This window comes from Monodelphis domestica, chromosome 2 (genome assembly GCF_027887165.1).
Source record: "Monodelphis domestica isolate mMonDom1 chromosome 2, mMonDom1.pri, whole genome shotgun sequence".
In the NCBI taxonomy this organism is placed as follows: Eukaryota; Metazoa; Chordata; class Mammalia; order Didelphimorphia; family Didelphidae; genus Monodelphis; species Monodelphis domestica.
The window spans coordinates 498,728,515-498,743,155 of record NC_077228.1 but is presented as its reverse complement, the minus strand read 5'-3'; positions in this window follow the sequence as shown (position 1 = coordinate 498,743,155).

Here is a 14,641-nt window from a genome sequence, read left to right as displayed (position 1 = left end):
AGAACCATGAGCTTCTGCATGGATGAGAGACTGAGGAGTCTTAAGGAATGGAAAGAATTTTTACATTTTTTTTAGAGTAATATGTTGTACCTTATTGCCACTGATATTCAATATCTCCTCTATGTTGTGTCTACATGATGTCCTTTGAAGATTATCATTCTATTCCCACAGTGAAGCCATGAGATAGTTTAATGAGCTATGAATCCTAGAATACCAAAAAGACACCCATAGCCTATTTTTAATGCTAGATTTTTAGGCAATGTGCTGGATTAAATTGATTTTAATTAAACAAACATTTATTTACATCTACTCTCTGCCAAAACATTAGACTAGGTATTGGAGAATCAGCATCAAAAATGGAAATAATCTTGGGGGGGGGCATGAGACCGAGTAGTCAATAGTTTTTCTAGGATCATAGGGATTTTAGAACTGGGAAGAATCCTTTTTAATATTATTTTATCTAACAGACACTTTTTATATTAAAAGAAATTAAGGTCTGAATATATGTGATTTAACTGAAGACCTACAGATCATAAATTGTAAGGACAAAAATCTTTGTCTCCTTTCAGAATCAAGGTTCCATCTAATACACCATATTAAATAGGTGTTTCCAAGTACTTCCTAGTTTGTGATACACCTATGAGTCTACTAGGATGCAAGAAAGCACCTTGGGAAAGGCATATCTTCTTCTCCACTAAGCATCCAGTCACTCTCCAGGCCAGTCACTTATCCACCCACACTCTCAAACTCACTTCACTACATTATATACATAGTGTCTCTCTTAACCACACACAAAGACACGTCTACATGTGCTCCCTTGTGTTCACACAATTAAGAACATCACCTCAGCAAAAGGAAGGAAGGAAACAAGATGCCTACACTGTATCACATGCTAGGACAAAGCAACATGATCCATTTGTATCCACAGATACTCTGATCAAGAACAATCTGGTAGAATTTAGGAGAAAGGATGCTATCTACATCTAGAGAAACAATTATGGGAATAGAAATGCAGAAGAAAACATATGATTTATCACTTGGTTATAGCAATATAAGATTCGAGGTTATGGTTTTTAAAAGATTACTGTATTACAAATATGAATAATATGGAAATGGGTTTTGAGTAATAAATATATAAGCCAGTGGAATTGCTTGTCAGTTCTGGGAGAAGGGGGGGAAGAGGGGAGGGAAACAATATGAATTATGTTACCATGGAAAAAATATTCAAAAAACATAAACTAAATAATGAAGAAGGAGGAGGAATTGGAGGAGAAGGAGGAAAAGGAGGAGGAGGAGGAGGATAAAGAGGAGAAGAAGGAGAAGGAGAAGAAGGAGAAGAAGAAGAAGAAGAAGAAGAAGAAGAAGAAGAAGGAGAAGGAGAAGGAGAAGGAGAAGGAGAAGGAGAAGGAGAAGGAGAAGGAGAAGGAGAAGGAGAAGGAGAAGAAGAAGAAGAAGAAAGAGAAGAAGGAGAAGGAGAAGGAGAAGAAGAAAGAGAAGAAGGAGAAGGAGAAGGAGAAGGAGAAGAAGAGAAGGAGAAGAAGAAGAAGGAGGAGAAGAAGAAGGAGAAGAAGAAGAAGAAGGAGAAGAAGAAGAAGAAGAAGAAGAAGAAGAAGAAGAAGAAGAAGAAGAAGAAGAAGAAGAAGAAGAAGAAGAAGAAGAAGAAGAAGAAGAAGAAGAAGAAGAAGAAGAAGAAGAAGAAGAAGAAGAAGAAGAAGAAGAAGAAGAAGAAGAAGAAGAAGAAGGAGGAGGAGGAGGAGGAGGAGGAGGAGGAGGAGGAGGAGGAGGAGGAGGAGGAGGAGGAGGAGGAGGAGGACGACGACGACGATGACGACAACAACAAGGAAGGATGAGGAAACTGAGGCAAAAAGGTTAAGTGATTTTCCCAGGTGCATGTAGCTAGTCAGTGTCTGAGGCCAGATAGAAGATAACTTAGGGATCTGCATTAGGGAAAGGGATGGCACTCACTGATTTCACTGGCAGGACATCTCTGTGTGAATATAATAATCCTGAAAGGTCATAGAGATGCTATTTAAATTCATGAAACCCAGAGAAAAACTCATAATCTGATACTGATAATAGTAACACCCAGTTTCCAGATAGAAAAAAACTTAAGATAGCAAATTTGGGGAGCAACTAGTTGGCTCAGTGGATTGAAAACCAGGCATAGAAATAGAAGGTACTGGGTTCAAATATGGCCTCATATACTTCTGGGGGACAAGTCACTTAACCCTCATTGCCTCACCCTTACTGATCTTCTGCCTTGGACCCAATTCATAGTACTGATTCCAAGATGAAAAGCTTTTTTTAAAAAAAAGATAACGACTCTACTATTTCAAGGATAAGGTGAGGTTATTTAGGAAACCTCATGTATAAGAACCCAAATTTGGCATCCATAGTTTGGCTGGTAGTAACAACAGAGGAGAAATATCACTAGTTACAGAAGAATTCAGAGCTCCTTCTTTCAATTACAATTCATCCTTTTTTTGCAACAAAGTCAGCATTCGTTGAGAAAATTGTGATTTGTGCTCATGCTGAATGATGCAGAGAAAAAATAATGGATTTGGAATCAGATCTGTGTCTGAGTCTTGCTTCTTCTCACTTTCTGTGAGACCCTGAACAAGTTGGGGGATCCTTTTCCTCTTTTGTAAAATGAGAAGGTCTATTTAGATAAATTTTGAGGTCTCTTCTGGTTCTAAATTTATCCTCCTTTAGTTCTCTTACATAAAGTAAGATATTTTTGGAGTTCTCTAGAAATGCTATCCTAGCTGAAGTAACCGGGTATCCCGAGGGAAAGATAACAAGTAGCATATGCTAGGAGAATCAGTCCTGTTCCACCTTGGATACAATCCAAGACCCTGAGCCCCCAAACACTGGAAACAGGTGTCTACTGGGCGATTACAACCTGACTCCTTCATTTGTCATCTGGGGAAGAATGGACCCACCATTCTGGTCCTACCTACCTACCTGCCACTAATAACAATTGCCTTCAATGGACAGGAAAACTCAAGAGTTTCCCTGAAAATAAGAATACCTCTAGACTACTGACCCTGCTTCAACCCTAATCCCTCAAGCCATCATCCAGGGAATCAGTTGTCATGGGGATGAGATCTGGAAACTTTTCCTGCAGGTGTATGTAGCTCCTTTCTCTTCAGCAGCCACCAATCCAGAAGACCAAGAAAAGAGAAAGCTCTTGCCACCACCTTTTGCCACTGTCAAATGGTTCAATATCAGATTTTATCAGCGACTAATAGAAAAGAATATGCATTACCATATGCTTTGCCACTGGACCCTAATGACTATGGGGTCTTTCACTCTCAGACCTCTTCTCTGCATTGGCTCTCCCTCTCCCTGTTGGAATATGAGCTTCCTGAGAGTTGGCTGCCTGGCTTTTCTGTTTGTATTCTTAATCCTTAGCACAGTATCTTGGACATAGTCAATGCTTAATAAACACTTTGGACTGGTTCATTTGTGTCTTTGTTCGTCCATTTGTTATTTTGATAATGAATCATTTTTCAGTCATGGCTGAGTCTCTGTGACCCCATTTGGGTCTTCTTGGCAAAGGTACTGAGAAGGTTTGCAACTTCCTTCTCCAGCTCATTTTACAGATAATGAAAGTGAGCTCCCGAGAGTCTGAGGTCAGATTTAAACTCAGGAAGATGAATCTTCCTAACTCCAAGCCCAGGACTCTAACTATCCACTGGTATAGGTTCAGCAAATTCCTGCTGAAAGTGAAATTGCTGCTGCTGCTGCTAAAGACAATAGTGATCAAATGGGAACACATATGTGTATATGTATGCAAGTACACATGATACAAGATTGATGTGTCTCTATACATATGTACATGTGCACGTGTATACCTGGATGTAAATGCTTACATGTAAGTACATGCATATATTTATAATGCACATATACTTATACATATATGTGTGTATGTTAAGAACTTTGTAAATCATGAATCACTATGTGCATGCCACCTTTCTACATCCAAGGAAATCATGTTGGGCAGGCAAGCAATTTATTCCGGAGAGAGAATGATCCTGGCAGGAGTAGTGAGATGTGCACCTTCCTCAATATCCCTATGCCAGATACATGTTTCTTACCTGTATGTCTGTCCACACGTTTCTATGTTTGTCCATTCTTTCCGTTGATGGCATGTGATTTTTTTAAACCCTTACCTTCTGTTTTAGCATCAATATTGTGTATTGGTTCCAAGACAGAAGAGTGGTAAGGGCTAGGCAATGGGGGTCAAGTGACTTGCCCGGGGTCACACAGCTAGGAAGAATCTGAATTCAGATTTGAATCCAGGACCTCTCATCTCTGGGGCTCTCAATCCATTGAGCCACTGAGCTGCCCCATGGCATGTGAATTTTTTGTACAGTGGACTTCAGGTTTATGGGGAAATGTCTTTTGCCACTTTTATTTCTACACAATTGCATGAAGTGTATTTGCTTTGATCTTATTGTGTCCTCTGGCTGATTTTGAGAAAAGCTTAGATATATGTATATATACATAAATATAACATAATAAGATATGTAGCAGAACAATAATATTTTATGCATGATTTGTTATAAATATGTAATAAATATGCTTATCCAAATGAAACAAATTCTCACATTAGCTATGTCCAAAAATCTGTGTCTGATTCTTTTTTCTCCTCCATCCCATGTCTTCCCAAGAAGGCAGGTAATAAGATTAAAAAAATTAATTTAGAATATTTTTCCTTGGTTACAAGAGTCATGTTCTTTCCCTCCCCTCCCCCCAACCCCTCCCATAACCAACACGCAATTCCACTGGGTTTTACTTGTGTCCTTGATCAGAACCTATTTCCATGTTGTTGGTGTTTGCATTAGGATGTTCCTTTAGTGTCTATATCCCCAATCATATCCCCATCGACCCGTGTAATCAAGCAGTTGTTATTTTTCTGTGTTTTCGCTCCCACAGTTCTTCCTCTGAATGTGGATAGTGTTCTTTCTCATAGATTCCTCCAGGTTGTTCAGGATCACTGCATTGCCACTAATGGAGAAGTCCATTACATTCGATTGTACCATAGCATATCAGTCTCTGTGTACAATGTTCTCCTGGTTCTACTCCCTTCACTCTGAATCAATTCCTGTAGGTTATTCCAGTCCCCAAGGAATTCCTCCACTTTATTATTCCTTTGAGCACAATAGTATTCCATCACCAACATATACCACAGTTTGTTCAGCCATTCTCCAATTGAAGGGCATCCCCTCATTTTTCAATGTTTTTGCTACCACAGAGATCGTAGCTATGAATATTCTTGTACAAGTCTTTTTCCTTATTATCTCTTTGGGGTATAAACCCAGAAGTGCTATGGCTGGAACAAAGGGCAGACAGACTTTTAGTGCACTTTGGGCATAGTTCCAAATGGGCAGATTATAAGATATAGGTTGTACATATATTATCGCATTATATATATATATATATATATATATATATATATATATATATATATATTCCAGTATAACATATTGTGAAACAAGACTCATTCTGCTTATACTAAAGAAAAATTCATGGAGGAGATAAAGTGAAGTTTAAATCTGCATTTGGATTCCACCTGCTCTTTTTATAGTGGTGAATAACATTTTTCATCATGAGTCCCTTGCAGTTGTCCTGTATCCTTGTTTTCCTGAAAATATTCACAGTTGATTTTCATACATTATTGTTGTTACTATGTATAGAATTCTCCTGATTCTGCTGATTACTGTATTTTAATTTAAAATCCAAGAATTTTAATCTTTTTTTTGAGATTGTATTTTCATAAAATCCAAGATTTTGATTTTTGTGTGAGAAAAGATCTGCAAGAAAGAAGCTTGATAACTCCTGAATCCAGAGAATGAATTGTTGCAGAAAGATGCAGAAATCCTACACTTCATCAAGAAGATCAAGAATGAACTTTGGATATGGTTGATTGAATTGAAATTTGATTGCACATTTATTGTAAATGTATACATTTATGCCAAAAGGGACTGCCCCTAACTTGGCTTTCTGTCAATGCACCTAGCAAAGCATTGGTTTTGCTTTGTTTCTTTTCTATTCCTCCCTCACTACTCTAATTTCCTCTTAGAAAATTGAATATTGTATATATCTGTAGTTAGAAGTACATTTAGAACTACAAGATGATTATGTTAAATGATCAATGGGGAGACTAGTCTCCCAATGATCATCAGGGGGGATTGTGAAACTTAAAAATTCTCAGACCCTACTTCATAAGGTTGGATTGTGAACCTTAAAAATTCTCAGACCCTACTTCATAAGATTTGGTTAAGACCATTCCCCATTTTAAACAATGAAGGAACTTAGATCAGGAATGTGAGACCTGTACTTAGATCAGGAATGTGAGACCTCTACTCCACCCCTACTTAAGCCTGCTTTAGGGGAAGAAACTCCTTGCTGAACAATGAAAAATACTTAAACCCATACTTATAGTAAGGCAAAAGTTCTTAAGCTGTGCCTATTTTTAGATCTAATACAAAAGGGTGCTAAGTACCTATAAAGGTCAGACAACTTGTGAATTTACAAGGAGCAAAGAGGTGAGAAACTTACTCAGAGGCTTTTCAGGTGTGAACCTAATCAAAAGTTCAAGCCTTCTTAGGTGTGAATTAAGAATGGTCTGTCCAGACTTCTGATCAAGACGGTGGCTTAGAGAAAGCTAAAGTTCAGATCTCCGGAAACCCTTCCCTACTGAACTCAAACTATATGCTCCTAGGGCACCGAAATTCAAAACGATCAACAGCAGAGACCCCAGGAATCTTCCTCCTGGACCTGGATCAAAAGGTATGCCCCCCCAAAAGCCAGAACCCGAGATCACTAGGACCTAAGGGGTAGGCAGAAGGAAGGTCCCAGGACCCATCCCCCCAATCCAGAGCTCTGAGTCCAAGGCAACAGAGGGAACCTAAGAGCCTCAGGGCCGTCTATTCTGAAGGCCACTCCCTGAAAACAACCTGACTCAGAGGAGGGGGCACCCAACACAGACAGCAGGGAAACAGAGAGATACAGGGGAGCTTGTAACCCTCTGGCTGGATCCTTCCATCCGAGTCTCATGGAAGGTCCCTGCCTCAGGGCATACTCAGTGCAACCCACGGAAAGTCAATCCGATCAGGAGCCCTCTGAGCTCGGGGAAGTCGTGTCTCCTCCCCCCTCAGAGTGCAGGCTCTCCTGGCCGGCTAAGGCACAGAAACAAACACCCCGTGGAAAGGGCCAAGCCAGGCTCAGAGCGTGGAAGTAAGGCAACAGAGAAGCATCGGGAGGGAAACGAGGAGGGCAGTAACACGGAAACACCAGCAATTCCTGGCTTCCTTGGGAAGACAGAACAACAACTGCATAGAACGGACAATCTGCCTAGGGCTAAAACCTCTGAACACCAGACAGAGATAAGAAAAGCTAGTCCTCCCCACTCAGATGGAGATGTCAAACTCCACAGAAGCACAAAAGCCCCCAAATTCCAAGAAAAACAAGAAGAAGGGGGCGACTTTGGACACATTTTATGGAGCAAAAATACAAAATACAGAGGAGATAGAAGAGGAAACACAAGCAAGTGCTCCAAAACCTTCCAAAGGGAATAGAAACTCTCCACAAGCCCATGAAGAATTTGAATCAGAAAGGATCAAAAAGATGGAAGCCCTCTGGGAGGAAAAGTGGGAAACAATGCAAAAGAAATTCATGCATCTACAAAACCAGTTTGACAAAAGTGAAAAGGAAAACCAGGTTCTAAAAGTCAGAATCAGTCAATTCGAAGACAACGAGCAAGAATTAATAAAGCAAAGCCAAAAGACCAAGAAATTAGAAGAGAACATAAAATATCTCACTGACAAGGTGACAGATTTGGAAAATAGAGGAAGAAGAGATAATTTAAGAATAATTGGACTCCCAGAAAATCCAGAAATAAACAGCAAACTTGACATCATAATACAAGATATAATCAAAGAAAATTGCCTAGAGATTCTAGAACAAGGGGGCAATACAGTCACTGATAGAGCTCACAGAACACCCTCTACACTAAATCCCCAAAAGACAACTCCCAGGAATGTAATTGCCAAATTCCAAAGCTTTCAAACAAAAGAAAAAATCCTACAAGAAGCCAGAAAAAGACAATTTAGATATAAAGGAATGCCAATCAGGGTCACACAAGACCTTGCAAGTTCCACTCTGAATGATTGTAAGACATGGAACATGATTTTCAGAAAGGCAAGAGGGCTGGGTCTTCAACCAAGAATCAGCTATCCAGCAAAACTGACTATATACTTCCAAGGGAAAGTATGGGAATTCAACAAAATAGAAGACGTCCAACATTTTGCAAAGAAAAGACTAGAGCTCTGTGGAAAGTGCGATATCGAAAAACAAAGAGCATGGAATACCTGAAAAGGTAAATATGAAGAAGGGAAAAGGAGAAAAATGTTATCTTTTTCTTCTACTCAAACTCTCTTCTACAAGGACTACATTTATATCAATCTATGTATACTAATATGTGGGGAAAATGTAATGTGTAAATAGGGGGTAAAGAAAGACCAAATAGAATAATCTTTCTCACAGAAAGATTCACATGGGAAGGGGAGGGGAAGAAAACTCCTATAAGAAGGAGAGGAAGAGAGTTTTTACTTAAACCTTACTCTCAGGGAAATCAACTCTGAGAGGGAAGAACATCCAGATCCATTGGGATCTTGAATTCTATCTTACCAAACAAGGGAAGGGAGAAGGGAAAACCAAGGGGGGTAGGGAGGAGGGAACATAAAAAAGGGAGGGAAGAAGAGGGGGGAGGGGGAGGGAACAAAAAGGGAGGGACTAGAAAGGGAAACATATCAAGGGAGGGGACAAGGGGGACTGATTTAAAGTAAATCACTGGACTAAAAGGTAGAGCTGAAGAAGAAAGGTTAGAATTAGGGAAAGATATCAGAATGCCAGGAAGTCCACCAGTGACAGTCATAACTTTGAATGTGAATGGGATGAACTCACCCATAAAACATAGACGAATACCAGAATGGATTAGAATTCAAAACCCTACCATATGTTGTCTTCAAGAAACACACATGAGGTGGGTAGACACTCACAAGGTCAGAATTAAAGGATGGAGTAAGACCTTCTGTGCCTCAACTGACAGAAAGAAGGCAGGAGTGGTAATCATGATAGCTGATAAAGCCAAAGCAAAAATAGACCTGATCAAAAGGGATAGGGAAGGTAATTATATTTTGTTATAAGGGACTTTAGATAATGAGGAAATATCACTAATCAACATGTATGAACCAAATAATATAGCACCCAAATTTCTAATGGAGAAACTAGGAGAATTGAAGGAAGAAACAGACAGTAAAACCATATTAGTGGGAGGCTTAAACCAACCATTATCAAATTTAGATAAATCAAATAAAAAAATAAATAAGAAAGAGGTAAAAGAAGTGAATGAAATCTTAGAAAATTTAGAATTAATAGACATATGGAAAAAAATAAATAGGGATAAAAAGGAATACACCTTCTTCTCAGCACCACATGGCACATTCACAAAGATTGACCATACATTAGGTCACAGAAACATGGGACACAAATGCAGAAAAACAGAAATGATAAATGCAGCCTTTTCAGATCACAAGGCAATAAAAATAATGATCAGTAATGGTACATGGAAAACCAAATCCAAAACTAATTGGAAATTAAACAATATGATACTCCAAAACCATTTAGTTAGAGAAGAAATCATAGAACCAATTAATAATTTCATCGAGGAAAATGACAATGGCAAGACATCCTTTCAAACCTTTTGGGATGCAGCCAAAGGGGTAATCAGAGGTACATTCATATCCCTGAGTGCATATATTAACAAACTAGGGAGAGCAGAGATCAATCAATTGGAAATGCAAATAAAAAAACTCGAAAGCAATCAAATTAAAAACCCCCAGCAGAAAACCAAACTAGAAATCCTAAACACTAAGGGAGAAATTAATAAAATCGAAAGTGATAGAACTATTGATTTAATAAATAAGACAAGAAGCTGGTACTTTGAAAAAACAAACAAAATAGACAAAGGACTGGTCAAACTAATTTAAAAAAGGAAGGAAGAAAAGCAAATTAACAGCATCAAAGATGAAAAGGGGGACATCACCTCTGATGAAGAGGAAATTAAGGCAATCATTAAAAATTACTTTGCCCAATTATATGGCAATAAATACACCAATTTAGGTGATATGGATGAATATGCAAAAATACAAACTGCCTAGACTAACAGAAGAAGAAATAGAATTCTTAAATAATCCCATATCAGAAAATGAAATCCAACAAGCCATCAAAGAACTACCTAAGAAAAAATCCCCAGGGCCTGATGGATTCACCAGTGAATTCTATCAAACATTCAGAGAACAGTTAATCCCAATACTATACAAACTATTTGACATAATAAGCAAAGGGGGAGTTCTACCAAACTCCTTTTATGACACAAACATGGTACTGATTCCAAAACCAGCCAGGTCAAAAACAGAGAAAGAAAACTATAGACCAATCTCCCTAATGAATATAGATGCAAAAATCTTAAATAGGATACTAGCAAAAAGACTCCAGCAAGTGATCAGAAGGATCATTCACCATGATCAAGTAGGATTTATACCAGGGATGCAGGGCTGGTTCAATATTAGGAAAACCATCCACATAATTGACCACATTAACAAGCAAACCAACAAGAACCATATGATTATCTCAATAGACGCAGAAAAAGCATTTGATAAAATACGACACCCATTCCTATTAAAAACACTAGAAAGCATAGGAATAGAAGGGTCATTCCTAAAAATAATAAACAGTATATATCTAAAACCATCAGCTAATATCATCTGCAATGGGGATAAACTAGACGCATTCCCAATATGATCAGGAGTGAAACAAGGATGCCCATTATCACCTCTACTATTTGACATAGTACTAGAAACACTAGCAGTAGCAATTAGAGAAGAAAAAGAAATTGAAGGCATCAAAATAGGCAAGGAGGAGACCAAGTTATCACTCTTTGCAGATGACATGATGATCTACTTAAAGAATCCTAGAGATTCAACCAAAAAGCTAATTGAAATAATCAAAAACTTTAGCAAAGTTTCAGGATACAAAATAAACCCACATAAGTCATCAGCTTTTCTATATATCTCTAACACAGCTCAGCAGCAAAAACTAGGAAGAGAAGTCTCATTCAAAATCACCTTAGACAAAACAAAATACCTAGGAATCTACCTCCCGAGACAAACACAGGAACTATATGAACATAATTACAAAACACTCGCCACACAATTAAAACTAGACTTGAGCAATTGGAAAAACATTAACTGCTCATGGATAGGACAAGCCAATATAATAAAAATGACCATCCTACCCAAACTTATTTATCTTTTTAGTGGAACTCCCATGAAACTCCCAAAAAATTTCTTTACTGATTTGGAAAAAACCATAACAAAGTTCATTTGGAATAACAAAAGATCAAAGATATCCAGGGAAATAATGAAAAAAAAAATACAAAGGAAGGGGGCCTTGCAGTCCCAGACCTCAAACTATATTACAAAGCAGCAGTCATCAAAACAATTTGGTACTGGCTAAGAGACAGAAAAGAGGATCAGTGGAATAGACTGGGGGCAAGTGACCTCAGCCACAGTATACGATAAACCCAAAGATCCCAGCTTTTGGGACAAAAATCCACTAATTGATAAAAACTGCTGGGAAAATTGGAGGACAGTGTGGGAGAGATTAGGAATTGATCAACACCTGACACCCTACACCAAGATAAATTAAAAATGGGTGAATGACTTAAACTTAAAGAAGGAAACCATAAGTAAATTGGGTAAACACAGAATAGTATACATGTCAGACCTTTCGGAGGGGAAAGATTTTAAAACTAAGCAAGACATAGAAAGAATCACAAAATGCAAAATAAATAATTTTGACTACATCAAATTAAAAAGGTTTTGTACAAACAAAACCAATGTAACTAAAACCAGAAGGGAAACAACACATTGGGAAAAAATCTTCATAGAAACCTCTGACAAAGGTTTAATTACTCAAATTTATAAAGAGCTAAATCAATTGTATAAAAAATCAAGCCACTCTCCAATTGATAAATGGGCAAGGGACATGGATAGGCAGTTCTCAGATAAAGAAATCAAAACTATTAATAAGCACATGAAGTGTTCTAAATCTCTTATAATCAGAGAGATGCAAATCAAAACACCTAGCAGATAACTAACTATAACTAACATGATAGCAAAGGAAAGTAATGAATGCTGGAGGGGATGAGGCAAAGTAGGGACATTAATGCATTGTTCGTGGAGTTGTGAATTGATCCAACCATTCTGGAGGGCAATTTGGAACTATGCCCAAAGGGTGACAAAATACTGTCTGCCCTTGGACCCAGCCATAGCACTGCTGGGTTTGTACCCCAAAGAGATAATGGAGAAAAAGACTTGTACAAGAATATTCATAGCTGTGCTCTTTATGGTGGCCAAAAATTGGAAAACGAGGGGATGCCCATCAATTGGGGAATGGCTGAACAAATTGTGGTATATGTTGGTGATGGAATACTATTGTGCTAAAAGGAATAATAAAGTGGAGGAATTCCATGGAGACTGGAATGACCTCCAGGAAGTGATGCGGAGCGAGAGGGGCAGAACCAGGAGAACATTGTACACAGAGACTAATACAGTGTGGTATAATCAAACGTAATGGACTTCTCCATTTATGGCGGTGTAATGTCCCTAAACAATCTGCAGGGATCTAGGAGAAAAAAACACTATTCATAAACAGAGGATAAACTGTGGGAGTAGAAACACCGAGGAAAAGCAACTGCCTGACTACAGCGGTTGAGGGATCATGACAAAGAGACTCTAAACGAACACTCTCATGCAAATACTAACAACATGGCAATGGGTTCGAATCAAGAACACATGTGATACCCAGTGGAATCACGCGTCGGCCATGAGGGTTTGGGGGGGAGGAAAAGAAAATGATCTTTGTCTTTAATGAATAATGCTTGGAAATGATCAAATAAAATATTATAATATTAAAAATAAAAGAATGGTCTGTCCTTTGGAACATGTCTACTGTGGTTGGTAGATGTGAGAACTTAGGGGAGGTGATATAGGAGAAAATTCCCTTTAAAAGGAGATGAAAAGCTGACTCTTGGGACAGTCTCAGGAAGCTCTCAGATATTCTCTCTCTGGAGATGGCAGCTGACCAAAGCTGAACTGGTGTCTCTCTGAACACTAGAATCCTTGCTTGGAAAAATCTTGTGGTGAGTGGATAAAAGACTGACTGATCTTTCTCTTAGGGCTTGGGCCTGGGTTGACCAGGGCTGGCCTGGGCCAGCCTATCTTTTTCTCATTATTCCCCTTTTCTCTCTCTCTCCCTTTCTTTAATTCCTCATTTGTATGAATTAAAATCTCTATAAAACCCAGCTGACTTGGGTATATTTAATAATTGGGAATTTTTCCCTGGCGACCACCTTATATTTGATTTAAAACAAGACACTGTCGGGAAACCATATTTTCTGCGGTCTCGATTTAAGGCAACCACTCTATTATCTGTCACAGTTTATGTCTTTCACTATTTTAATTATTATATTACTACAATTAAACAAACAATGGAGGCAGCTAGATGGTTTAATGGATTGAGAGCCAGATCTAGAAATGGGAAATCCTAGGTTCAAATCTGGGTTCAGACACTTCCTAACTATATGACCCTGGCCTCCATTGCTTACCCCTCTCCACTCTTCTGTCTTGGAATTATTGATTCTAAGCCAGAAGGTAAGAGCTAAAAAAAAGTTAAATTGTCTGTAGCAAGAGTAGTAAGCAGAGAAAAGACTGCATTTGTTTGACAGGGACATGTGACACAGAATCACATGAGAGCCTAGGTCAAGATTCTAAGGGTGGGGTGGGGTGGTACCAACTGCAAACAGTCTTCTTGCTGAAGATTTGGAGGTAGCTGAAAATTCCACCTTTCTACAAGATATCTGGCCCTCTGTGAGATACCAACTTGGGGAGAGAGATTTGTTTGAACAGGCTGCTGGCAGCTAGAGTGAAGACCAAAGAAAGGACCATCAATCTCTACTGGAACTAATTTGGACTTTACCTCTGGGATCTTGGCCCATATCTGGACTCTGTGAAGTTTTATTTGGAGGAACTTAACTTATTTAGCTTAGATAAATTAGCCAATAGAATAGTTATTAAGGGCAATTAGTTTTGGGGATAAGATTAAGAAATTTCCCTTCTCCTTTGTTACCCTCATTCCTGTCTCATTCACATTAATAAAATCAAAATATTTAGATGTATGCCTCTTGTTTCTTCCCCGTAAGCATCCCTTAATAACACAAGTCCTGAGCTATGGCTGTGCATAGATATGGATCATCATATTACCTGGAATGAAGATAGTCTTGCAGGATAGCTTTGAGGCCAAAGGAATATAACTAGCCAATTAGTCTTGAGGTTATCCTCAGAGTTCACTGAAATCACATTCATTTTACAAATGAAGAAAATGAAGTATCAGCTTGCCTGGAGTCCCATAGGCAGTAAGAAGGAGAACCAGGACTCGGACATGGATCTGATTCTAAATCCTTGATTTTTCTTAACCCCATTAAGAGAAACATATAGTCCTTTAGTTCTCT